The sequence below is a fragment of the Zea mays genome, chromosome 4 (assembly GCF_902167145.1).
Source record: "Zea mays cultivar B73 chromosome 4, Zm-B73-REFERENCE-NAM-5.0, whole genome shotgun sequence".
NCBI classification, from domain to species: domain Eukaryota; kingdom Viridiplantae; phylum Streptophyta; class Magnoliopsida; order Poales; family Poaceae; genus Zea; species Zea mays.
In genome coordinates this window covers 171,455,109-171,472,050 of record NC_050099.1, presented here as the reverse complement: position 1 = coordinate 171,472,050, position 16,942 = coordinate 171,455,109, and positions in this window count along the sequence as shown.

Sequence of the window (16,942 nt, the reverse complement as noted above, 5' to 3'; positions counted from 1 at the left end):
CTGTCGAGGGTGAGCTTGGTGGTTTGAGCGAGGTTAGCAAGATGTGCCATAGCGTCGCTCTGTAGGGCCTGAAGGCGGTACAGCGCACTCATGCACTGAACAGTGACCCTCCCAACCAAGTCAGGATACATCGCCCATATGTCCTTCACATGGCTCACACGGTTGGACCACATGGGTCATCCTTCTTCTCAACAGGGAAGAGTCCCAATGGGTGCATCACCATCTCCAGGGGATGGTAGCCACAGAAAGTCGTCAGAGTCTTCATGGCTGCTGCTTGAGTGGTATCGTCTGTCCTGAATCCAATCGTCTCAGAGTCAAGAGAACACCAACCCGGCTGAAGGGGATGAGCCTCCAAAGTCAGCCTGACTCAGCAACATGGTACCAGATGCTCCTCGTACAGCTGCATCGTGTACAAAGGGGGCGTAGGGTAATCGGCGGAGTTAAGCACTTCCCACAAGATGGAAGGAAAGCCATCATGAGAAAGGAAGTCAGAGCTGAAACGAGTGTCTCCTCCACTGGTGGGGGTGGGTGAAGTCATCTGCGGAAGGGTATCAGATGTAAATATTATGGTGGAAGAGGGAAAATAAAAGAACCTGGGTGGTTTAAGAGGAAGCGTGTTAGCTAATTTTTTTTACTTCTTTAGTGTCTAATCCCTTTTATTTAGTTTTTTTGTGATGCATGCATGATGAAAATAACGTCTCCTCTCCGAAATAAAGGGTGCTCCTAGGGCATCCTTTAAAAAGCTAAGGACTGGCCCATAGGGCCTACTTACTTAGCCACCTAATTCTCCCTCTATTCCTAAGGCCTTTCGTCCTAAGTCTAGCAGTCTAGTCCTGACGATTCATACTAGTTTCTAAGCAAGCTTTAGATTTTTGAAAATTGGTATTCATGGTTTATTGTGCTTCTCTGTGGTGGTATTTGCTCCGATACCAGCTGTGGCAGAACCGCCCGAATTATTCCAGCTTAAGTGCCCAAGTCACGCCTCAAGGGGCGCAACACATTTAAATCGGAATAACCTGTCAGTCCCTCAGATCTAGTCTGATAAAGCCACTTAACCAGGATCAAATACCATAATCTCACTCGAAGGTGAGTCACAGAAGAAATACAATAAAATAGGAAACCTCAAATTAAAGTACTGGAGTTATTACATAAACCGGAGTTTTCAAGTAGCTGATATAAGTTCACAAAATAAAATGCAGTGGATAATCGATATCGTCGATAGCGAGGAATTGGGCAAGGCCTAGCCCACTACTCCTCCTGCTCCTCTCCTGCCGGAGTAGCATTCCACTCCACCGTCCAACCCGGTGGCAGGGTTGTAGGCCAAGTCACACCATCAACCATAACCTGAAGCGTACCTGCAAAAATTATGCCACAAGCAAGGCTGAGTATACTAATACTCAGCTAGACTTACCCGGTGTGAGGAAACTACTCCTCTACCTCTAGACCATGCAGTTGTTTGGTTGAGGGGTTTGGTTTGCCAAAAGCACTAGCTGAATCTAAAATCAATTTTTAGCTTTTCAAATTCTAGCATCGTTATCTTAGCTATGTTTGCTCCTTCTAAGCATACATGGTAACAAGCATTTAGTACAATCAACAAGTTATCTCATGTAATCCTCATTTCACTTCTTACTCAATGTAGTACAAGGGGTTAAGCAGTCTCATTAGCTGCGAGAAGCAGACGATTCGAATCGAGTTTAAACCTTGCAAGGTAAACCTAAACACGCGACATGTAAGGGCACTCCATCCCCACACACGTCAACTGTCCCCATCGATTCCTCGTTCGAGGCCAGGGCTCATCGCCTTGGCATACAGTGCTCCACTGACCCCGGCTGCCGCCGTGCAGTGACTGCACTTGTACCCACCATAGCTAGCATGGAAGACCCAGTCTCAGGACAAGTGAGGGGAAAAGTTCACGCCCGGCTTCACTCAGGTACTAGGTTTACCGGTTACTATATTTCCCGACATGTGTTTAGTACGTTCAAACGCTTGACTCAGGTATCCACACATTAATCCTTAATTCCCTTTCCCGTCTCATGGAAGAGGCATCCACCCTAGATCCAAGTCCATAGACCATCATAGATCATGTTATCAAGATGAACACAATCAATTCCTGACCTCGCGCGAGTGCTAGAAAAAACACTCGACTTCTACCGAGATCCTGATTAGCATAGCAGCTACTCGACCTAGCATACTAGTATCCATCTCAAAAAGAAATCCTGAGTTCATGCAACTAGGTTTTCAGGCAACTCCTACAATTAAGTGCACAGTACAAGCCTACAAACATTAAGTGTAGTAAAATAGCATATATAACGGTTATGCATAAAACCGGGTCTTGCCTTCAATTGCTGGGGCTGCGGGGAGATCCTCGATGGCAGTCTCGGGAGCTTGCTCCTGGTCTTCCTCGTGGACAGCTCCTTGCTCGGGGATGAGCACGTACTCTCCGTCAGAAAGATTGCAATCTAATGAATGCAATGAGTAAGATACATGCATGGCATGATATGCAATTTAGCAATTAAACTTTGATGGTGAATGATCAAATTAATAAGGTAGAGCTTAACCTTACTACTAAAGGTTTTTGTGGTACACTTAGCAAATTAGGGTCAAGCTTGGTTAAGCCAAATGGGTAAGTTTATTTTGATGTTCTACTGATTTCTCTTTAATGTAGTAGTGAGAGTTTAGTAAGGTTTCTAGCTGAAATCATTAGAGTGAGATTTATTATTCTCTCTCGTCCTTTTTATTTCTTTTATGCTTTTAAGGTGGGTTTGAACTACAAGATAGCTTAATAAATTTCCACAAATTATGCAAAATTACAGTGGCTTCTTACTGGTGTATAAGTCTCTGTCTCAAAATTTGGGGTTTAAAAAGTGAGTGGTTTTCTCTTTATAAAATTATTAAATATTAGGGCAGAGGGGGTGTTTTGAACTACAACCTTCTTTTAACAGGGGGTTATTTTCCAAGACTTATTTTTGCTGGCATCTAGATGTTCTAACATAACCTTGAACAAATTTTCAGCCACTAATGCTCATTAGTTATTTTACTATGATTTTCTAAAGTTTCTAGCCAAAGGGTGCTTTCTACTACCACTATATTTGAAAAATATCAAACAACAGATTTCTAATTTTTCCTACCTTCTTCTTTGTGCAAGAGCAATCATTCTAAATTTTGGTATCTTTTTGCTTAAGGGAAAGGTGGTAGGAATTTCTTGAACTAAATGGTCTTTTTCATGAAGTATTGGCAATGGGTATTACTTGTAGCTTTCAATTGGGTTTTGCATTTTTCTTGGTGGCCTACTTCATTATTAATCTAGTAAAATTTATTTGCCCACTGTTGCACACTTTTTGGCTTGCTTATGATTTAATTGAAATATGGCTTAATATCAAGTTATATTTGTTTACCCTACTTAAAATGATGGACTGGGGTGTTTATCATTTTTGTAGTGGTGTCCTAGTGGTTACAAGTCCACTGGATTTTTCTTAACAATTTTGAAAATATTTTCATAATTCTAATAATTGTTTTTCTAGTTTGATTAGTGCTTAATAAAACATTTCACCTTGAATTAGTTCTGGATTGGGGTTCCTTTTATTTTTCCTAGGTTCTTTATTACTTAAGTGGACTAGGAAAAATATTTGCATCCACTGTTCATTATTTTCCAATACCTTTCTTATTTTCTTAAGTTTTGGGCAAAAATGGCTTTTAACAGAAAACCTTGTTTAAATCTTCAATACTGGGGTGCTTAGTATTTTTAAACAGTGTTTAAGTGGGGTTTGAACTTCTACAAATTTTCTTAAGTTCAGCACAGAAGCATAACTAATTTTCTTCCTTTTAATAAGATTTGGCCAGTTTCTTTAATTAATTTCAAACTCTAAAATTTAAAACAGAAAGCATGGGGTTCAGTATTTTTATGTGATCATTCATAATATTTTGAATCCAGTAAAATTGGTTTGGCTAAATTTGGTGGAATATTTCTCAAGATATGAAATCTCTAAGTTTTCTGCTGAATTTAAAAAGATTAATTAGAAATGGATAAAGGAAAAGGGGTTTTGCACTGGGGTCCCTGGCGAAAGGTTTTAAATGAATTACAGACAGGTCCTCGGTTCACTATTCAACCGAGTCTATGACTTTGCAGAAAACCCCCTAGGGTTTCACGAAATCGAACCCGCGATCCTTCCCCTAATGGAACAGTGACCGCGGCGGAGAATAGGGCGGAGGGGCTTACCGACGGCAAGGTTGCTCCGATGAGGGGTCCGGTGAGGTCTGGGAGTCTCTGGCGATCACGTCGAGGTACGGATCGTTGGCTGCGGTGGTCGGAGGAGGTCGGTCCACGTGCGCAGGCGGGGGAGTTCGTCGGCGGCGAGGAATCTGGCCTAACTATGGCGCGATAGATCAATTAAATGGGTCAGGGAGCTTCACCAGAGATCAAGGAAGATGTGTGTGCAAGGAATTTGAGAATGGCTCACCGGATTGCTCGGTCTACACGCGGCCGCGGGCGACCAAAGTCCGGCGAAGGCGATCTCGAGTCTCCGGTGAAGTTCTGCCGGGTCCAAGAGCTTGGAAAGCTCCACGGGCTACTGGCGAAGCTATCCGAGTGACTGGCGCAGCTTGGAAGTGATTGGAGGGAGCTGGCCATGGTGGCCGAGGCTCGGGTGGTGATGGCGGGCGGAGGGAGGCTCGCCGGAGCTAAGGGAGGGGTGTCTGGCCAGCGAGGGTGAGCGCGGGGTGAGGTGAGGCGCGCCCAGAGGTGGTTTTAAAGGAGCGGGCAAGCGCGGCCGAGGGGAGGCTCTGACAAGCGCTCGGGGCGTGCGCGGGCGAGTGCCAGTGCGCGCTCTAGCGTCTGGCACAACGTCGAGCACGAGGCAGCGCATAGAGAGGTCGTGTTCAAGCGCGGATTAGCTCCAAATCTTTGAGATTATGGCCATGATCCCGTTGAGAGATCTCTTCCCCTGACATTCCATTGTCGCTTGTGTGTGGAGGCTTGCAGGTTTCGCTAACTGGATCAAGAGATATGGAGGGGTGAAGTTGGGTTTGTCTCACTGCCGAACACAGAGAGAAGATCCCGGGTTTGACGTGTCCAGAGCACGCGTCCCGATGCCATCTTCTGGTATGAGGTAGAGGGGTTAGTTAGACACATTTTTGTCAATGGGAGCTTAGAGTTTTGAGATGGAGATCAAGGTGAACGCGCTCGGTTTTGGTTCAAAGGCTGAAAATTCAGAAATCTGAATTTCAGATTTTCCCATTAAACCTCCACTTGAGTGGCTTGTTTAGAGTTTTTAACAAACTATTTTGGCCAAACTTTTATAATCTTTATTGTAGCTTAGTTAGTGTGTTTCAATTTTTATAATTGGCCTAAGCCATGATTTCATGTTTTTCATGGTCTTTCATCCCTTTTCTCCCTCTCTACTTAAATGGCTTATTTAGGGTTGGTATTAGGGTTTCAACATTTTTTCCTTTTTTTGAAAACCTCATTTGTTTTAGACATGATTCTTTAGATGTAACTTAGTGGATCTTTTATTCTTAAGTTGATTTGGTGCTTCTTGCTCAATTTGGCTTACATGAAATGATGGTACTTGAGCTAGTACTGAGAAGAACCCTAGGTGACACTAGGGTGTCACAATAGACCTCAGCAGTTCACGCGAGAGACGTCTAGCCCTTCTGTTGGTATATCTCAAATATATCTTTGAAATCTAGCCACACCATATAAGGCCATTGTAGAAGTGACAATCTTGTGTGAGCGCACCAAAATAGGTCCTATTAGTGGTTTTCCCTTTCATGTACCAGTCATGGAATCTATGTATTTGAGTTGGAAATTCTTTTATTTCTTATGGACGGACTAGAGGCTTACCATACTGGTAAGTTTCCATGTGAATTGTTGAGATGGAAAATTTTTCTCTGTAGATTTTTTATATGCTTTACTCAACATGCCCTCATAGTTAGAGATATATTGTTTCTTTAATTTCTCTCCCATATTATATTTTTGAAATGCTACGAATTTTAACTCCATCAGTCATATCACATGCAGACTTGGCCAATGAGTCACTGTGTACGCGCTTGCTTTTGTTCTAGCTTGGCTTTATGCGCATTAGATTTTTAGCGGGTGGTTGCATAGGTCAAGGTTCATTTTTTTCTTGTTAAAGCAGGTGAAGGGCTCTTTTTTACAAAGTGGTGGAGAGGGTAAGGGGTTGTTCATATGCGCATTAGACTGTCCGAGGGAAAGACTTGAACGACGGGAGACCTCAACCTAAGTGGTAAGATGGGTCATTGTGCCATAGATAGATAGTAGATTAGATGGAAAGTTTGGCTAGGAAGTGCTTATCACTTTAGGTCCATAGGACTATATAATGTAATAGTTTGCAATGATAATAAACAGAAGACATTCATTCACCAAGCAGTGTATGCTTCTCGTATCCTCATCACATCGCCACCATTTCCCAAGGGTTTTTCCAAGGTAAGTGCCATGTTGCTCGGATGCGTTCTTTAGTAGATCGTGATAGGGCAGTACAGTGTCACCACTTTACCCCAGTATGTCTTGTACTAAGTGTTGTTATTAGCAAGATCTGTTAGTTATCATATGTAGTTTCAATATATTTCTATCTTTAAGCTTCATGTTACTAGATCGATTTTACACCACCAAATGTGTATTCCTTGATCTGTTGCTACACTCCATGACATGCAAGCTGCAACATGTGCATGCATCAACTTGGGAGATTGATACACATCTGGTTCCCTATCTTACATGCTTAGTCTCATTGTTTACTTAGGATGAACTTCTTTAAAGGTCATAATCCATGTTCATGTGTATGATCATTAGCTCTAAGTGGTGGATGTTCCTAGGATCACCACCATGATACATGTTGTAGATTAGATCTAGGATATTACTATAGATGGTTTACTATTTATCTAGCCCTAGATTTGATTAACATCGTGGTTAATATTGGTGATCTTTTGGTCCGTTATCGTGCCTTTGGCTATGCACGTAGCCTCAATGGCGGATATAGAATAGAAATTCAAGGGGGCCCAAGAAGACCACATAACAAAATTAAGCAGGACAGTAAAAACTAGTGTTTCATAGAATTCAAGCTTCATATCAATATACGATACAAGTTTAAAGAAGGAAACTATATGAACAAAAGAAGCAAACATATCGCTAAATTCTTGTTGACTAAGACAATTGCTTCCTTCTAGTTTTGAGACATTGAAATCATCGAATAATGATATCCTCATCCATGGATTTGAAGATCTCATCATCATTCGTCGAATAAAGATATGATCATCAATTTGTCTTCTTAATGCTAGATCTACAACTATTTCATAGATTAAATGTCCTTCTAACGCTTGGTTTTTCTAAATTTGTTGTTGCGCAATAGGTGTATCATTCAATTAGTATTGTCCTGACCACCTGTAGTGGAACCCCTTAAAAGAGGTTGAAAAGATCTCCTCATTTATCTAAAAGAGGAGTGATAATCATCAACTACTTATCTAATCTCCATTTCACAATTAAAAGGGAATATTCCAATCTAATTCAATTATTTAATCTCATGCTTAATCTCTCAACCGAATAAAAACAACAGTCACTGCATTGAAATCGTGAGTACCTTGTCGATGTTGATCTTCTCCAAGGGCAAGGTGCTGGGAAGGGGGCAAGGTCAGGCGAAGTCGTAGACTGAGTGCCAGGGCTCGCTAATTCACTAAGCTTGACGGTCATTAGGGGATTGTCATGTGTAATACGCCAAAATGATATTTTGGGTGAATTAAGAAATATTACCACAAGATTTGAATAAGTATGTTTTTGAAACAAGAAATTAAAATAAAAGATCCACATGTGATTGAAATTACCCTTAGATGGGTTATATTTATATATTCTCTAAAAGAATTAGTTAAATCGTACCTTAATAAAGATTAGACATTGGAAACATTTTCTATCAAAACAAATGGATGTGAACTTTTGAATATACTTTTAATGTAACTACACATTCTATTGATACTTGATTTCAATCCACTGAAGGTACCAAAAATCAAGGCAACACAAGTTAAATATTTGGACCTTTTTTCCTTTGGCTTAACACCCCTTCGAAGTGTTAGCATAAAGGACGAATGTTTTCAAAAGGAGAAGTAAATAAAACAATAATGTAGAGTATAGTATGGGACTCATCTCGTGTGCCTTAGCATTTTTATTCCATCTTTCATTATATCAAATGAGTTTAAAAGCATACCATCAACTCAACACAAGGTGGCACGAAGGCTCTTAGAAGGCTAAGTGACTCAAAGCTATGGCCCTCGAAAAAAGGTATCATCTATACATGGCACTGTTCATCTATTTATAGGGAAAACGAATCTCCTTCGTACAAAATTACAATCATGCTCCTCATAGTTTTACATACATTATTTACAAACGACATCAGGGCAACATTGTATTTCCTTCTTTCTTTGGTGTGCAAGTCTCGGCCTTTGGCGTGTGAAAGCCTCTCCATGCCGAAGCTTATAGCTTCGAGTTTTATCCTTTTTAACTGTGTGTTATGAACGAAGCTTTCTCCCTTACGCTGCTTCGGCTATTCTTCGGAGGAGGCTTAGCTTCGTCTGCTATTTAGAAGTTGAGGGTGATGGGCGAGAACCTTTTTAGCGACTCATGCCGCTTCGTGACCATTTCTCAGTATAAAAACAGTCGAGCGGGTGGGTGTGGATCACATTTACTGCCCTCAGCTACCTGCTGCCGAAAGTTCTATGCCTCCAAAGCTTCCCATCCATCACTACTTCGGAAGCCAACTTCGGCGAAGTCATCTTAGATAAATTTCGGTCCACTCAAATGGCTAGGATTCAGACCAGCGCAAAACTAATCACACCTACCTCTTCGGAGGCATGCCAGGATACACTGCCCATCTCTGAAGCTATGAGGGCTTCATCATCGTTAAGCCTGCTCCATAGCTTTCTATGGACAAACCTTCGAAACCAAGCTATATTGACATTGACCACTCCACTTTGAGGGAGATAGACCTACAATCAATGAAGAAGCTTGGTTATTTTAGCAGTAAAGTCAATGTGCGCCTCCCTAGGAATGAGGTGAACACGATGCTAGGAAAAGACAAAGTTGTTGTATACAAGAGCTTTTTCAAGGCAGGACTTCGACTTCCAATGTACAAGATGATTGCAAAGATACTGCAACGTTATGAGGTATACATGCATCAATTGACTCTGAATGCCATAGTTCGCCTTAGCGTTTTCATTTGGGTTGTACGAAGCCAAGGGGTCGCACGGATGTTGATGCCTTCTGCATTGTGCATGATTTGCACTATCAAACAAAGGCCAAGGGTCATACATGCCTTCACAATAACTTTGCATGCTACAACTTCGTGTACCATAGGATACAACTAGGCTAGTCCTCGCATATCGAACCAGGTGGCATGGGGACATGACAAAAGAGTGGTTTTACACTGAAGTTCATTTTGCACAACGCAAAGACTTCAAGAGCATGCCTATGAGTCCCTTAAAGGTTAACTTCGGTCTAAAACGGCTGAAGTGTGAACTGAGCGAAGCTGCTACAGAGTGTTACAAATCCTTTGATACAATTGTTAAGAAGATTGGATCTCGAGATTTGATTCAAGAGACACTTGCTTATAACATTTATACAACTCGGACCGGGTGGAAACTATCGAAGGAGGTGAAGTCAAGGAATGAAGAACTTGTTACGCTAGCTTTTGATTTCGAGAAACAATCTTCATACAAAGCTCCCTCGACTGGATGGCTTAAACTAATAGAGAAAAAGTGCAATGAGATACGTGGAAATTACCTTACCAGAGAGCACGAAGATTTGTCCTCTATCTTCAGAAGCCAAAGGAAGCTTTGGCTTAATAGAGTCATGAATGCTATTGGGTTTGAGTACCCATACTATGAAAACCCCGATGTTAACACTGAAACTAGGGAAAAAGAAAAAAAGTTGCTAAAGGTACCCAAAAAATCTCGAAGAAGACTACAGATGATGATACAAAGAATTATGAGTCAGATGGCGATGAAGAGTCATCTTCGAGCCCCTAAAAGAAGAAAGCCAAGACTTCAAAAAAATTTGTCGCTACGCAAGGGCAAGGGAAAGGGAGTGCTATGACCACCTCTTCTAGGGGCTGCACACGGTGTCACACCCGGGTTTTAGGGGGCCAAAACCCAGGCGCAAAATAGTCACCAAGTGTGCTAGGATCAAGTCTCACACATATGATGACTCATGGTACTGAAACGAATGTCACATCTTTAATAAAACGGAGTTCTGTACAAAATAATTAAATAATTACAACATACGAAGACAACGATCCAGCAACCACAGTTGACTGGGAGACGATGACCTAGACCACTCACGAACTCATCACGTCATCCTTCATGCGCCTCATCCTATGGTACCTGTTCTTGACCTGGGGGAATGTGAGTACAACAAGGGTGAGCTCACATACGTTCATTGCTCAACAGGTTGTGGGGAATAATGTGCATGAACTCACCAAAGGTGGGAGCTCATGTGAAGTGTAAGGCTTACCAAAGGAGATGGTTAAAGTTGAGCATTGCTTTTAAAGTTGGTCAAAAATTTATTAGCAGTTACTAAGTAAAAGTAGATACCAACCCAAATAAATAAGAGATCATGATTAATAATAACACCCACGATGCAATGCAAATGATAAATTAAGTTTAATTCCATAGATTAATCATGTGAGGGTCCAAGCTGCTCATGACCGTGAGCACGGCTGATATACCAGTTTTACACTCTGCAGAGGTTGCACATCTTTAGCCACAAGTCGTTTTACACATTTGCCAAGGGATCGCGACTTTCCAATCATCTATCCCGAGGAGACGAGGCAGGGTACCACTACGAAGCCTTTATAAAGTTCCACTAGCTTTATAAAACCCGCTACGGTTTCTGAGAAGGGCAATATAGGAATCCCTCGTCCAAAAAGCCATTGCAGCATGATTGACCCGAGAACCTCCCTATACGCAGCTCCTCTACCGCCCTTGCCCCTTTCGGGTAAGGTAGTCTTCCACTAGTTTTCCTAATTAGCTCGCCAAGGGCGTCCCATACCACCCTTGTGGTAGCACTGTTTTCTTGGGTGGTCGTTCCATGTTCCAATTAACATAATGGTCTTGTCATGAACAATAATTAAAACAACAGTATAACTGGAACATGATCATAATATAACATTTATTTCCTAAAACCAGGTAGACCAGTAGCAAAACTACCCAACAATGCTTCTGTTTGCAAGGTAAGGGATAAATAATGCTAGGGAAACCGATTAGGTCTCATCAAATTAACTTGAGCATGTCACAGTGATTAACAGGAATATTATTAGGTAAATAAAAGTGATCAAGGGCACAACTTGGCTTAGACTCGAGATTCCCAGGTACCAAGTTGGTCTTCAGATTCTCGTAACCTCGCTGCTATTCCTAGCAATACAAACAAACACGGTATAAGCAAAATTAACATCACACCAAACATAAAAACAAACTGCATAATAATGTACAATTCATGTGTTGTGTATAACTTATGTAATTTATCCATCAAAGTTCATTCTACTTGGTTGAGAAAATTTTCCTTTAGTGTGGTATGAAATACTTGTAGAATTAACCCTCAAAACAGCGAAAGTTTATGAGCACTGACTAATTTGTGTCTTGTGATTGTTTCTACCACATTTATTTTCGTTTTTGAGCCAACAATATCTTGTTTTCTACTTCTAATTTTCCATTTAGTCCTAGATGTGTGGAAATTACAAGACATTTTCTTTGTACTAAAGACAAATCAAGATGTTACAGCCTTTCACATGTTTTTTTGTCTATTCCCTTTTACAAACATCGTCGATGTAGCTATAATCGTTGTACCTTTTAAGTTAATTTAACTATTCAGCAAAACATCTTCATTTCCTTTGGTAGGGGGAGCAAATTTGGGGAGAGACACACTCAGAGACACACTCGAGCTAGGTGAAATAATTACTGGATTTCTATGGTCATCAAGGGAATGAGTTTACTTCCAGTGTAATTTCACGAAACTCTGAATTTCGCAAGGTTCTAAAGTCAAGAGGACCCTTATTTCTATCTTTGAAAATTACATGTGTTGTATAACGAAAGATTGTTTCTGTATAGCCCCAAGAACCTATAGAAAACCCATATAGGCCTTCATCATCAACGTTTGTTAACCTGGCTATAGTTCAAGAGAAGATACATGTATTTTCAAAAACATATATAGAAATCTGTATGGTATTGATAGTTGAAATGTAGTGTTAAAATAGCTAGATTAAAATAACAAAAAATATGTATGGCTTAGATCACAATTGGATTACGAAACTTTTTCTCGTAACAATATAACACCATTTGTGCATATGTTATCATTGCATTTCATATGTTCTCGTTGACGGGCTCTTACTTAATCAACATCAAAACAGATACTCATATCATAAAAAAATAGTTATTTTTGTTACTCCAACAGCTTCTCCATAATCCTCCCAAAGATTTCAGGCCCAGTATCCACAACCTCCTCCCCTCGTATTTTCATGTGTTCCATCCTTTCCAATCCCTTCGCGCACGCATCCAGACTGCTGTGTTTGCATTTTCCCGTGCGCATTGGTAGTTTGGTGGAGGCAGATAACACTGGCGACGTACAGGCGCAGCACAAATTTTGTTCGCTTTTGTGAACAGCAAGGCCGACCCAATAAAACAAACTCAATCAAACAGCCCTGGAGCAATCAGATTTTTTTTTTTGCCTAGTCCTCAATTTCCACTTTTTTGTTTAGAAGAATTGTTGGATTACAGGTTCCGCTCCTAAAATTTTTAGCCTGACCTGGTTAAACCAGTTTTTTGGTAGAAATTTTGTAACATCTTGCTCTAACTTTTAATAAAGGAGATTAAGAACCTCCTAGCGGAGCCTATTATACGTGTCGTACATTTTTTCTGTCAAGTTCACTCATAGTTCGCTTTTGTTATTCTAACTACTGTTCATCGAGAATGACGGCTACGAAAACATACGCGTGCAAACGAGTCTCCTGTACGACTTGGGCAATCGGTTTGTTAGGTTCGATTTTTCGGGTGTTAGAAAACTTCGGTCTTAGATTTTGAGAAATAGATAACCGATCGGTGCTTAGCCGAACAAAAAAACCGACATCTTCGGTTTTCGGTGTTTCGGTTTATACCAAAGTACACCGGAGTTCACTGCATCGGGTAAATAATGGGGACCAAAACATCTTATGTATTTGCATGGCTTAGACACAAGCAACAGCGGCCCATCAAATTGATTAAACAAACAAGTGAGCTATGGACTGTAGCAGAATGCATTAATGATTCAAAGGTTACCAGCACGCCCCTGGTTTAGGTTACCAGCATGCCCAGCAAAAAAGAAAAATGCAGAGAGTTTGATGGGCCAAGGTGAGCTATGCACTGAGGGCTTGTTTGGAAGTGAAGTTTTTCTATGGTTTTTAAGAAATACCATAGTATTCATTAATACTCTAGTATTCTAGACCAAAAGTTATTTGAGAGATCAGTGAAAAACAGAGTTTTCAATACCTTGGTTTTGCCAAAACCATGGTAATTCTGGAGTATTCTATACACAGCTCAAGACCAAAGTTTCATGTTCTGCCTGCGCTGACGCTCATTTTTTCTCATCCCGGCGTGTGTTTACTGTTCTTTTGTCTCATTACCCAACTGTCTTATTAGCAGCAATAGCAGATGCAAAAAACGCTTTGAATAATATCAGATTGTGTATTCGCTGAAAAATTGTATTCGCTCGAACCAATTTTATTTGTTTGGCAATGGTTGTAGCGATTTGGTTTGAAGTGCAGTCCGGGAGGCCGTGACAAAGTTGTAGTTAGTATTTGAATTTGAACTTGTCTCTAGCAAAAAAATGTGCTACCAAACAGTGCTATGTATCAAGAAATACTTTGATTTTACTCTGGTTTTGCTGAAACCATAGTATTATGCCGTAACATATTGTATATCATGGTACTGAAATACTGCAGTACTAGAAAACTCCACTCCCAAACACGCCTAGAGTCGTCGAATTTTTGAAGCAAAGCCTCCGCAGTTGATATCCACCCGGCAGATTGTGTGATCTAGTCAAAGGCTTAACATAATTCATAGAATAATTATACTAACAAGTATCTTATTTTTCGAAAGTCTATCTCGAAAGAACCTCCAGATTGAACGTGCTTAGCCTAGAGCAATTTTGTGATGGATGACCGATCGGAAAGTTTTTTCAGGTGCACACGAATGAGGACAAAGTGCGCACAAAAGACTCGGGTTAGTTTGTGGGAAAGATATATGATCTTAGAAAGGTGTCACGAGTAAGTACCGCCGGTTCAGGAGTCGACAGGGTGTTACAGCAGTTTCATACACCCCTGGCTGCAGGACTTCGGTGGTTCAGGGTTCGGTTCCTCGCACTCTGTAAACCGGCACCGACACCGAAAACCAATTTACGACGTGAAAATAACAACCGACACCAAACTGAAAAACTAAAAAACAAAATTTCAGTTCGGCTCGATCGGTTCGGTGTTCGGTTCACGGTTTAGAAGTGCCCAGCCCTATCCTGTACATTTATATCATGATCCAATCACAAATGTAATTATAGTTTGTCAAGTTTTTTTTATAAAACTACACGAGCTGCTAATGGAAAGATTTAAATATTAAATATAACCTACAGTTGGATCATAATCTAAATAAAAAAAAACTCCCTAAGACCTACTTGCACAACACTCATTCGTACAAACAAAATGGAATTGCAATGCTAGTGTAAACAACGGCCCCTGGAAATCAGATTTTTAGGAACGGCATGAGAAATGCATTTCTATAGCTTACCGGTGGTTTTGAATAGGACTGGAAACGAGCTGAGTCGGTTCGACTTGATTCGGTGCAGCTTGGTGGCTGACCGAGCTTGGCTCGCCCAGTTCACAAGCTGTGGAGATAGGCTCGGTTCGGCTCGAAGATAGTTCGTGAGCCACACCCTGATATATATAATTGCATTATATAGTAAATTATTAGTATATAAATATAAAATATATAGATATCATTCATCATTATGGATAATATAAATTATAAATTGTCATATATCTATCATGAAACGTTAAGAAACAAACTGACTATGTATATAATTATCTAATATCCATAATTATTCTACATATTAAGTAATTTGGCACAGCTCGCGAGCCGCTCCGAGCTCGAGCCGGCTCGCGGGCCTCGAGCTTATTTTCCAACCATAGTTGTCGGCGTTTCGAGACAGGGGGGTCCCTAAGCCGACGAGTGAGTGTGCTGCGTGCCCCAGCCCAGATGGGTCGAGTGCGTGGGCGAGCGCGAAGGGGGGAGAGGCGAGGTGGCCGGAGCCGAGCGTGAGAGAGGTGGAAGTCCCGCGGCCTTCGTGTTCGTCCCGCGCCCAGGTCGGGTGCGCTTGCAGTAGGGGGTTACAAGCGTCCACGCGGGTGAGGGAAGCGAGCGGCCCCAAGAGAGCGCCTGTCCCGTCCTCGGTCCCGCGCGGCCAACCTTCTCTAAGAAGGCCCTGGTCCTCCCTTTTATAGTCGTAAGGAGAGGATCCAGGTGTACAATGGGGGGTGTAGCAGAGTGCTACGTGTCTAGCGGAGAGAGAGCTAGCGCCCTAGGTACATGCCAATGTGGCAGCCGGAGAGGTCTTGGCACCTTGCTGGCGTGATGTCGTGGCTGTCGGAGGTGCGACGGAGCCTGGCGGAGGGACAGCTGTTAGAGCGGTCGAGTCCTTGCTGACGTCGCCCTGCTTCCGTAAGAGAGCTAGGGGCCGCCGTCGTCACAGAGCTTGTGGAGTGCCATCATTGCCCATCCGGCGGAGCTGGCCGGATGGGACGCCGGTCTTGTTCTCCGTAACCCGAGTCGATTCGGGGTAGGACGATGATGGCGCTTCCTGTTGACGTGGCGGGCCTGTGCCCTAGGCAGGGTGACGTGGGGGCTCCTCCGAAGCCGAGGTTGAGTCTGTCTTCTGTTGCCGAGGCCGAGTCCGAGCCATGGGGTCGGGCGAGGCGGAGGTCGTTCGGCCGAGGCCAGGGCGGAGTCCGAGCCCTGGGGTCGGGCGAGGCGGAGTTTCGTCGTCTTCCGAGTCTTAGCCCGAGTCCGAGCCCTGGGGTCGGGCGGAGCGGAGTTCGCCGTCTTCCGGGTCTTAGCCCGAGTCCGAGCCCTGGGGTCGGGCGGAGCGGAGTTCACCGTCTTCCGGGTCTTAGCCCGAGTCCGAGCCCTGGGGTCGGGCGGAGCGGAGTTCGCCGTCTTCCGGGTCTTAGCCCGAGTCCGAGCCCTGGGGTCGGGCGGAGCGGAGTTCGCCGTCTTCCGGGTCTTAGCCCGAGTCCGAGCCCTGGGGTCGGGCGGAGCGGAGTTCGCCGTCTTCCGGGTCTTAGCCCGAGTCCGAGCCCTGGGGTCGGGCGGAGCGGAGTTCGCCGTGGCGCCTTTGGCAAGGCCTGACTGCCTGTCAGACTCACTCTGTCGAGTGGCACCGCAGTCGGAGTGGCGCAGGCGGCGCTGTCCTTCTGTCAGACTGGTCAGTGGAGCGGTGGAGTGACGGCGGTCACTTCGGCTCTGCCGGGGGGGCGCGTGTCAGGATAAAGGTGTCAGGCCACCTTTGCGTTAAATGCTCCTGCAACTTGGTCAGTCGGTGTGGCGATTTAGTCAGGGTTGCTTCTGAGCGAAGCCAAGGCCTCGGGCGAGCCGGTGATGTGTCCGCCGTAAAAAGGGGGGCCTCGGGCGAGACGGAAGTCTCTCGAGGTCGGCTGCCCTTGGCCGAGGCTAGGCTCGGGTGAAGCGTGATCGAGTCACTCGTGTGGACTGATCCCTGACTTAATCGTACCCATCAGGCCTTTGCAGCTTTATGCTGATGGGGGTTACCAGCTAAGAATTAGGCGTCTTGAGGGTACCCCTAATTATGGTCCCCGACAGTAGCCCCCGAGCCTCGAAGGGAGTGTTAGCACTCGCTTGGAGGCTTTCGTCGCAC